Below are 11,843 nucleotides of genomic sequence, written 5' to 3'. Positions count from 1 at the left end.
ATGATGGGACTGTGGGTAAAGTTTGTAGGAATGGGAAAAGCAACACGAGTCTGTTTGGAAAACTGGATGTGAAACCATGTGATTTCTGCTAAAAACACACACACACACACACACACACACACACACACACACACACACACACACACACACACACACATTAATTAGCTTTGTTACTTAGTGAATTAACTGAATGTATTAATTTTTCCTGTAAATATGTGAGGGAGAGGGGAGCGAGCATGGTTGTGATCCGGGTTCTCTTTGCTACATTATTGTTGTTTAGTAGACACTGGAGGAGAAATAAATGCCAGCCAAGATGAGTCAGTTCAACACATTTACGCACACACACACACACACACACACACACACACACACACACACACACACACACACACACACACACACACACACACACACACACACACATGCACACACGCCTGCTCATGTTCCGCTCACTGTGGGGAGCACAGTTCAATTTTCTTTATCCAATTCCCTCTCACTTATCAGGAGCAACCAGCCTATCAGCAGAGGGAACCCTCACCCAGCCCCCCCTCCCCTCACCCTCTCTGTCCAGACATTGCTGTTGTGAGGATGAAATGTCTGTTTTATTAAAAGTGCCATTGAAGCACAACAGTGACCTCTGATGTTTGATTGTGTCATTCCAATCATATGAGCGCAGATGAGGACGCGTTCTCATAGCGAGGGGTGATTTCAGAGCACCACCAACAGACTGATTATACAGAGAGGTCCTGCTGACAACTTCAGTTTGGTTTAATATTATTCAAATAGAAATTTCTAAAGCACTGACTAACATCACTTCTGCTGTGACTAACAATGCCAGTGACACCTGGATGCAACTGAGAAAAGCCCTCCATCATTATCCAGTGGAGCATAATGACAGCTTGTGGAGGCAGCGAGGACATTTAGAAGAATACTTTGGCCCTAATGTATATGCTACCAGATACATGTCCTTCGGTCGTCATCGACAGATGCTGGCTCCACGTGCACTCACAGTGTCTAATTGTGCATAAGTTGACATATTTTAAACGAATGCTTCATTTCAGTCTGGAAGCCAAAAATATGTTTTATGAGAAGACGGAAAATCTCCACTTTTGTGACAAATTATTGATTCATTTTGTTCCAGTTATTATTAGGTTAAACGCTGTTTTAAAGTGTACACACAGTCAGACTTTGGAAACAGCACACGAGTATAAGGAAATACAGGAATAAGGAATGCAAAAGTTGGCCTGTGCCAGTTGTTCGAACATACTATAGCCCAGAATCGAAAGATTATTTTTATCTTGTTGTTTACAGCACATGAAATATACCATGTTGGTAAAAGAATATAGTATCGCTATACTTACAGCATGTGATCAAAGTGGTTATTTTGTTGGCTTTAGCTTATGAACTCTGATGTGCTGAAAGAAACTTCCCATCTTCATTGCTGAGAGTCTGAAGGGCAGACTGACAGACTGTACATAAAAGATGGTTACGCCCCCACCTTGACGTCACCCATTGGTTTAGAAAGTCCAGTATAGCCCTCAGACAAGCGTGTTTTCCAGCTGCTTTTGCTCAAATGGAAGCAAATTGCCAATGCAAGGTAGCCATGTGCTAAAACATTTACAAAATGATAATGTTGTACTGAATAAGACTTGAAACTATCAACTGTATCTGTAAACTGTTTCCTGTAAACTCAACAGGAAATTACTTACAGACATCAAAGAGTGGAGAGCGAGACGAGGGAGTTGGCCGATATCCCCATGCTGGTGTTGTCCAGCATCGTGTCTGACCAATCAGTTAGCATTAGCCAAGAATTAGCTAATGCTATCTTACAAATGATCACAAACAAACCAGCATGAGTAACTTAAATTTGGCTGACAGCAAACCTAACTTGATAAAATATTTGTTACATTGAATAAATTAATAAATAAACATTTGAAATCCTTAATATTTGCTCCAGAAGAGAGTTTTAAATAAACAAGGGTATCTTTTTCTTTTTCTTCCTATGACATCACAACAGTGTGACTGGTCAGTAGCAATGCTCATCCTGGACCAACATTATTATGACGATGCAGGAACAATAGCACCAGGGGGACACCAGAGACACCTTGTCCAATAAAAACCTTTTTGCCAGCAGAGGGGTCGTCCCCTCATGGCCATTAGACTACAGGCTTAAGGCACTTCCACACTGACCTTTTTTTTTTAGACTCTGTTTTGAAATCCTTTTTTTGTGAACAGGTTAAAATTCTGACATCATAATCTATTTATATCAACCTCGGTTCTGGAAGAACTGCTGAATTCTTAATCTCCTTCTTCTTCTCCCCACATCTCCTCAGTGAGAGCTGCTACACCATCACCAACCTATACTTATGTACATTCAGGCTTGTTTAAATTTGCCAATGTCTACTCATTCAAGCTACATTGGTATAATATAATCTGCTGTACTGCCAGTTGCTATATACTGTAGTCCAGCTTTAATTGCTTCTCTGTGAGTAGCAGTAGCTACTGACTCACCCCAAGTAAAATCTCCATGTTGGTGTCGTCCCTACATCATCTCTAGAGAGGACAACATCTAAGCCCTCCTCACTGACTATGTCACTGGACTCGGTTTCTTGCATTACATTAGCAGCTGTCTCCCTCTACTCACAACAGATTCTTGTATGCTGGAACCTGGGATAACCTTCAGCATCTATAAGAGCCTCAGTGCATGCAGTATGTCCTTCAGCTTAAGTGCAACAATATCTGGACCAACAGACCAACTTGGCCTACTCAGTCAGATCCTTCACAGGCTCAGCCGCTCTCAGCATTTTGTCCTGTCAACATTTGATTCAGCTGGTTCTGTTTCATGTACGCTTGTTGTTCTAGCAGTTAATGCAGCAACATCTTTGCTCTCTTTAAAGATGGAGTGGCTGCTTCCACCTGAAAACTACTTGTTGTATAGTTGGGGTTCTGTCTTAATTTTGTGCAAGTAAAGCAGCTTGTGCTTGCTCCTTAGCCATTGCCTTGCAGTGTGTAGGTGCATAAATAAACTGCAGTGATGTAGCAACGAGACACAGTTGAAAATGAATGAAAAGAATGAAGCAGTCAGGGTTGCACTAATTTCAGATTCAATGTATATCGTTAATTTTGGAGTGAAAAACTGTAGGACTTGTACAAAGTGTGACCAAGCAATGAGCAAACCATGCATCACATGTGCCGGAGTACACTTGCCATGCCAAACCTGACACCTGCTTCCATCAGAGGTTGTTTTCTCTGAACACTGCGCTGCTTGATGGCATCATCATTGTAAAGGTAAGTCAAAACTCCTTGCAGGAAACACATTTGTTGCCAGGCTGGTTTTGAATTAGTGAGGCTAGGTTTTTACAATTAGATGTGCTGCCTCTGTGCTTTGAAATGTCTGAACCCTCCTGCCCTTTGTTCATCTAGATCAGCTTTAAATTCCTGGCAAAAACAGTCTGCACAATAGTCACTTTTGAGCTTTAACCCTATCTGACCTTTAACTCCATCTAACCATACCTAAAACTTGGTATTTTCACAGAGCAAAGTAATCTGCTTGTGTTGCTGGGGACATAAACATCATTTCATAAAGGCTGTAAACGTGATACTGCACCACTGTGGTTTCACAATTGAAAGCATTATACACACTACAATGCAACTCGAGCTAGCAAAGAAGTGTCTGGGGACTATTACTTCCCTTTGCGGTGGTAAATCACCTCAGCCATCCAGAACCAAGACAAGCACTAACTGTCTCTCTGCAGTTAGGGGGCCAATGCAAATTTGTCAAGTACAGCTAAACCATTTTTTAAAAAAGTTTGAAATCCCATCCACGTTGGCATTAAAGGCCCAGTCATTACCCACTTCATGACCTTTTTAGTCACAGCGGTGACCTTTTCATGGCCAACAGTGTAAACGGTAAATAAAGCACCAATAAAACGCCAATGTGTCGCTTTGCTCCCAGTGCAGTACAGGAATGCACTGAGGGTGCCATCGAAGTCCTCACTACTTCACTCCCGCAATGCAAAAATCATGACTCATAAATATATGATCAAAAAAACAGGGCATCATCACCATGCATATGGCACTGCAGCTGAACTCACTGTGGCTCGCTTACACAAGAACGCGTTAGCTTCATCTGCGAACAGCAAGACGCTGCAGAAGAGAACATCAAGGAGAATGAAGATTAAAAACAACATTTACTTAATTAGCCAGTAAAAAATAAATAAATAAATAAACCCCATACCATTTCCACATATACCACTATAACAGTCTATCATATTCAACCCTATTCAAGAGTCAGTATTTAACAGCTGATTCGCATGATCTAATTCATTGATTGTTAATGGAGCACAATAAAGTGCTTCCCCCTCTCCTGCTGGTGTTGGCTCGCTCAAACACCTTGTGGCAGTGACTCCATTGCTCCCCATGGGTGCCACGTCCCCACCTGTCACAGTGGCACAGTCCATGCTTGAATGGAGAGCCAGTTTCTGAGAGGAAATGGAAAAAGAGGGAAAAAATAGAACAGAATTTCACTGCCATCTTAAAGATATAAAGTAAATATTTATTTATTGTTATAAGCATTATAAATGACCGATTACATTGTTTTTTTTATATAATTTGTATATGCCAAGGAAATATTTATTCATAACCTGTGCTTTACAGTATTGTGATACCATCACTCATCATGGTAACCTTTTTTATTTTCTTCATGGAGTCATTTTGAACTAGAAATAAAATGCATAGCATTACATAGATTTATCCCTGACAAAACCAAACGCAGTGTTAATCAACACTACATAAATTGACAGCAACAAAAAAAACTTTTAATTATTCAAAAGACAGACAGAGCCATACCTTTGTGAGGAGAGTTGCTTCCTGTCCAGATGTACTAGGATGTATTCTTACAGGACTTTGTTCTGCTCAGGGATTCAAGTCGTCACAGGTAATTCCTCTCGTTTCTTTCAAAGTTGCTTGTGTGAACTAGATAAAAGTGGAGTCAAGTTAGCTTTATTTGTGTGGTACATTTCATACACAGGGGAACTTGGTGTGTTTTACAGTAAATGCATAAAGATAAAAGATTTCAGCCTCTTATAACACACGAGAGGAGAGAGAGAAGACTATGGAGTATCTCGGTGGCGTATGTATCGTCACTTCATTTAGTTTTAATTCTCTGTACATTCAGGAGCTGCGTAATCTGATTTTAGCTATAGTGAGAAGGCTGGAACATCTATATATAGACTCGAGTGCAGCATTTGGTATTTTTTGTAACAGCCATTTCATGTGCATGTGAATATGGGCTGAAAAGTACATCAGAATGATAAACCATGTCCACTCAGGCTTTTATGTTTGAACTTGGAGCATAATTATAACTTGCAGAAGTGAAAAATAGTCAAACCAAGCCTGAAGATAACCATAACTTTGCTTTTAGATATACTAAAATTAATGTAGTCATTCATTCTTAACAACACATTGGTATTTCAAAGCATCTCTGAAAGCGTTTGCTTCTTTTTTTTTATGTTACATTCAAGAAATCCTCTCAGAGTCGGCCTGTTTGGCAGAATCAACAGGATGCATTACACATGGCACATGAATAGACAACTGAAAGCATTTATTTTATTTTGAAATTTTATGCACTTCCAAGTTGATGTTGGAAAACCCACGGAAAGGCTATAGATTTCTTAAATTCAGTTTTATTTATATAGCGCCAAATCTCGACAACACTCACCTCCGGGTGCTTGATATAAGAGAAAGACCCTGGAATTATAGTATAGAAAACCCTAACAATCAAACGACTGCCTCTAAGTAAGTGGAAAAGAAAAACTCCCTTTTAACAGGAAGAAACCTCCAACAGCGCCTGGCTTAGGGAGAAGTGTAAACGTGTCGTAATCGTTTCAGAGCAGTTAAAACTTTCCTTTCTGTCATTTTAAAGCAGTTTACACATTTAATCACTGAGATATTTTAATATAAGCAAAAGAAGCACAATTTCAAATGAACATCTCAGTTTTTCTACATCATAAATAAATGTTGTTTCAGTAAATCAAAGAAGTGACACAAAAAACTCATATTAGTACTCAGTACTTTACTAGTGTAAGCTAATTTATGGAGCCCTAACTCACTAAAATATCCTATTTGGCCACACATCCTGCATGTAATTCCTCCTTGTGATGATAATGATCAGCGACAGTTGGATTTTATTAGCAGTACAAACTAGAGAGCAAATTATTTTTCCTGTTTGGAAAACAGTTAACCTGGAGGTCTTTCAGTCCAAGACGATGCATTCATCACCCACCCACAAATTGTTGCTGCCATCAGGGTCAATCAAGCAACCTATGCTAGAAAAAAATACATTTTTGAACGAATGAGGATCACTGCCTCCCACAAACTCCTACAGTGCTCCTGTGGTGAAAGTGTGACAGAGCCTGACAGGTCAGACAGAGATTAAGCATGGCTGTGAGTTTGTCCCAGACTGAGATGAAGGCCCTGAATCGCTGCCCAAACACTGCTCCTGCAGTCCTGCCAGCAACGCAGCACAATTATCACACTGACTGCTGCCTCGATGGCAGCTCCAGTCACTGCTGCCCTGTGAGATTCCTGCTTAAAGCGCTGCTGAGTGAGATACTAGAAGATAACATAGCAGTCATTCTGAGGATTAAGGAAAGAACAAAGTCATTTCCTCTCTCACCTCATAGACTCAAGGACAGTCTGTCTGTGTTCAGCAGCTTTCAGGTTCATCTGTTCTGTGATCAGATTTCTGGTTCCTGTAGAGCACAGGTTTTGGCCTCTGCTGCCACCTTTTTCTTACAGCTGCATTTTATGTTAAACGTTAGCTGGAAAGAAAAAAAGAAACAGATATTATTTAAATGTATATGTTTTGACCACTCCTGGCATTGACCTACTTTTAATTAGGGTGGATTTGTGTCTTTTGTCCTGTCCTCCTCCCCTCACCCCCAAACCAGTTGTGGCAGGGAACCTGGTTCTGCCACAGGTTTCTTTGTATTAAAAGGAAGTTTTTTCCTTCCCATTGTCACCAAGTGATTGGTAAAAGGCGTTTTTATATAATTTTAGTATAATTTAGCATGGAAAGTATTTCAGTGGAAACAGTTGCTCTGGTTTGGGGGTAATTTTTGTGGCTGCTTTTATTAAGGCTGTTCCTCATCGAGCATCTCTTGTTGTCTTCCATGAATATCTTGTTGTGGTCGCTGTAAACAAGTGCGTATAGCCAGTCTCTCTCTGAATAAATAAATAATTGGTTTTGTTGTTTTGCCACTTGGGGGCAGTTGAATAACCTGTAAACACAACATATTATTTTCTTATTAAATAATGATGGTGCAAAGGAGAGCAAACAGTTCCCTGTTTGTGTGATATTTAATGGGAGCCCACCTGCTGTATGTAACCTCTGACGCAGTGTACAGTAACAACTTGAAGAAAACACATGGCACTGCTCAGTGCTCTACCGTGTTTCACCAGCTAGTTAGACAATGTGGTCGTGGTGTTGGAAATGGTGTCAGGTCTCTCCTAAAAAACACCTCCTGCTGCCAAAAGCAACACAATTGAGGTTTGGTGATCCCAGCAGCAAGTTAGCTAAAATATCAGCATTGTTTTTCTTTTATCATAGACTTCACTGCAGTGTTATAACTAATGAGGACTGCCCCATTTAGCTGATATTTATTACTGGTGTCCATTTAAAGGGAAAACTGTTGCCTGAGCTCAGCCACACAGACTACCAAGTTGTGCCCTCTAGAGGTGGAACATAATGTAACCATTTACAGTCACATGCATTACTTTTGGCTGAACCTGGTATAAAAGGCCAAAGCGATGGATGGAAAGGAGGTCAAATTCTTGCTTGCTCACGTCCTCTCTTCTACTTTCTTCCTCCACTTTCCATTTTCTCCTTATTTTCTCTTCTTCTGCTGTCCTTCATCAACCTGACTTAGATTTCCTTTGCTTCCTTTTTTATTCTTCTCGTCTTGGCACTCTTTTTGTCACTTTGAGTGCGACATTTTACTTTTTCATTGAGCTATCTCTGTGAGTCATTGTTTGTTTTTTCAAGCTGTCCTTTTAGCTCTGTAGGATATTTGTCTCCATCTGTTTCATCTTGGTCAGGTTCTTCAGCTTTATCCATACCAGCATTATTTCAGTCTTTAATACTGGTAAATGTCTCCAACGTTATCCTTGGGGTTTATTAGATTTTTTTTCATGGCCCCAGTGAGCTGCATGTACAAATAGGTTTTCAGGGTGAGGTTGGCCACTACAGGTTCACTATGATGACCCTCCTCAGTTTTTCGGGACATGTGATTCAGGGTTGGATCTGTCATCAAGGGCTGATTGTGGCCTAGAGTATACAGGGAACTACCCTGGCCACCATTTCTCTCTCTCCTCCTCTCCTCCACATGGCAGACAGGCTTCTGGGCTGATGGCCAGAGGCAGTTTGCTTGCTCATTCAAGTGTACATACCACACCACTGATTTACTGAGTTTACAGTTTTTATCTTTTTGTAAATAAATAGTTCATGCTTAGCGTACTTGCACGAACAATCTCTTTTGTTGCAAGCTGGAGACACTTATGGATTCCTCCCGAATTTAACATCGTAAATTTTTCATGCACTTGAAGTTACACCCAAACACTGATCTGGTTTTAGCACAGAGGTAAAAACAGCACACAGAAAACACACCAACTGTTTAAACAGAGACGTGTTAAAAATATCAGCTCAGCTCAGCAACAGACGTACATTTTCTCTTTAATATTGGTACAGGGACAACAAAAGGCTGGAAAAGTAAGAAGCACTAAAAAGAAACAGCTGAAGTTCAGTTTTGCAACTAAGTAGGTTAATTGCCAACAGATCAGTTACACCATTGGGTGTAAAGAACATATTAGAGCTGCAGAGTTTCTGAGGATTGAAGATGGGCAGAAGTTCATTAGTCAGCAGAAAAACTGGGTCTATAAATTGTGGAAAAATTTCAGAATAATGTTCCTCAATGTAAAATTGTGGAAATGGTGAGTATCTCGTCTTCTACAGTACATGGTATCATCAAAAGATCTTATCTTCTATAATCTGGAGAACTCTCTGTGTGTCATGGTCCCAGGACTTCTGACCTGATGTTTTGAGTTTTGACATTCTGTATTAAGTTCATTTGTATTCTTAAGATCCCTAGGTTTTCTGTTCAGTATTGCTTATTAGATTTCCCCCCTGTGTTGTCCTCTGTGTCTCCCTCTGTGTGACTGTGGATATAGTGATTTGAGTTATTGCGCTTTGCTTCCACACCTTGTGTGTTCTCTCGCTCTCTGCCTCTCTTGGCTATCTCTGTGTACTTTCTGTGTTATGTTTAAGGTCCACGTCTTGGCATCAGCATTTTCACTTAGTGTCCTTCCCACTCTGTCATGTGTAATTGTCCTCAGCTGTGTTCTCCGTGTTCTTCCCCTCACCTCGTTACCTTCTGTGTATTTATGTCAGCGTTCCCCCTCTGTTCCGTGTCGTGTTATCCCTCATGCTGTGTGAGCCTTTGTGTGCCTCTCTGTGAAACTTTAGGTTATATTTTCCCAGTTTAGTTCATCATTAGTTGTATCATTTTCCTGAGTCTACAATAAACTGCCTTTTTGAGTTGATTCACGTGTTGCGAGTCCTGTATTTTGGGTCCAATCTCTTGCCTGCACACAGTGATTCATGACACTCTGAACAAGGGACAAGTGTGAAAATCAATATTAGATGACTGTGATCTTTGAACGTCTTCAGGCAGCACTGCGGCAGCACAGTCGTGACTATTTCATGCAAATCCCTGCATAGGCACAGTTCACTTCATCAACAAGTGCAGGTTAAAGCTGCAATCATGCAAAGAAGAAGCCATATGTGAAAATGATATAGAAATGCTGCTGTGTTCTCTGAATTAAGACTCATTTAATATGGTTTAAGGTAAAGTGGAAAACTGTTCTATTCTCATGGGCACATCTGGAAAGGTGCCATCAGTGCTGAAAGGCTTTAGGCCAAAATTTACTCCCATCCACAGGGAAGGCCTTGCATATTTCAACAAGCCAAACCACACAGTGCACGTGTTCATAGTATAAGAGTCTGGGTGCTAAACTGGCCTGGTTAAATCCTACATCAGACAAGAATGAGACAACATTCCTCTCCTAGAATTCCAGCAGTTCAACTGGTCTCCCCCATTCCCAAACATTTACAAACTATAAGGAAAGGAGATAATACACAGTGGTAAACATGGCCCTCCTGTCCTAACTTTAAATCTGTTTGCTGCTATCAAATTTAGGATGAGCTAAAATTGTACATCTTCTCTGTTTTCTCAGTTTTACTGTAAATAAAATATGTGTTTATGAGATTTGTGAATCATTGCACTCTGTTTTTATTTACATTTTACACAGCATCCCAGCAATTTCAGAATTAGGGGTTTGAAAAGAAGATGCTGTCATCTTGACCCCTGTCAGTCAGCAAAGATGGGCAGTAACGCGTTACTTGTAAAGCGTTACTGTAATCCGATTACTTTTTTCAAGTAACGAGTAAAGTAAGGGATTACTATTGCAAAATCGGTAATTAGATTACCGTTACTTTCCCGTAGGAACGCTGCACTACTGTGTTGATTTTTTTTGCGAGAATGTCTCATGACAGTGACGTAAGCGAGTGCAACATTTGTGACAACAGACGTGTGCAGATAAACAATGGATAATATATCGAGTGCAGAGAGAGTATGAGCGTGCAGCGTTTAAAGCGTGGAAGTACTGACCTTACTTTGAGTTTGATTCCATAAAAAGTGACAAAAACATTAGCGTCCGCTGCTCACTGCGTGGGAAGAAAACTTCTTTTTACAGCGAAAAACCCCCTAAACTTTCAAGCAAGCGCAGAGTGCGCTACAACGTAATGGTAAATTCACAGAGAAACTCGCGGATTCTTCAACTGACCGCTGCGGCTCACCTGCACCAGGGCAAACCTCCGCCTACCCAACTCCTGCTTTACAGGTGAAAATAGAGCAACAGGACCACTAGTCTTTGATTTTATTTATTTTCTGCTGTGTTTTACTTGCATCTATTTGAAAGAGTGAGTGTAAACACAGAAAAAATATTTTATTTTATGTGCTGGAATGTGCAGAAAATAGGTTTAAATGTTAAACAAATTTCTTCCAGTCAGTGAATGTTGCATTTAATTTAATTTTTGCTTGATGCATACAGTTAAAATATTAAAACTAATAAAACAAGTTTTAAAAAGAGACTTTTCCATTTTTTGGGGAAGTAATCGGTGATTAGTTACTGATTACTTTTTTCAAGTAACTTGACCAACACTGGTGGACAGGCAGGGTGTTCCTTGAGATGCTTCATGAAACTGCAACCAGCATGTTGGAGTGACGTTCTGGTGACTCTGCTCTGTATTACGAAAATAAACCATGTAAAAGAACGTAAAACATTTCGGATTAACTTAAATTTTGAAAATATCTTAAAATATGGTGTCTTTATAGATAGATAAATAGTATTAATTTCCTCATATAGCAATGATTAGGGTTTTGGGACAAAGAGACCTGATTACAACCATAACCTAAGATAAATTACTCCAAACAACAACCTTGCATTTTAAAGTATGTAACTGACCCGACAATGAGAGTTGTGAAAGAGTCTCATACATATGCTACTTTCAGGTGCTGTCGGAAAAATATGAATGAGTAATGATTAAACCTACCCCTACGGCCCAGCTAAGTGATTAAGCAGAGTTTCATACATGATTGTTTAAATGTTAAAATGTTCTCGTTTCATGCTTCACGTAATTCTGCACGAGCTTTAGAGCAGACTAATATGCTTGACGAATTTAAAGAAAGAGGGGACGTGAAGGCAACAAAAAAGACGTTCCCTGCGTC

The sequence above is a fragment of the Astatotilapia calliptera genome, chromosome 20 (assembly GCF_964374335.1).
Source record: "Astatotilapia calliptera chromosome 20, fAstCal68.1, whole genome shotgun sequence".
In the NCBI taxonomy this organism is placed as follows: Eukaryota; Metazoa; Chordata; class Actinopteri; order Cichliformes; family Cichlidae; genus Astatotilapia; species Astatotilapia calliptera.
The sequence above is the reverse complement of the archived record's forward strand: the minus strand, read 5'-3'. Positions refer to the sequence as shown.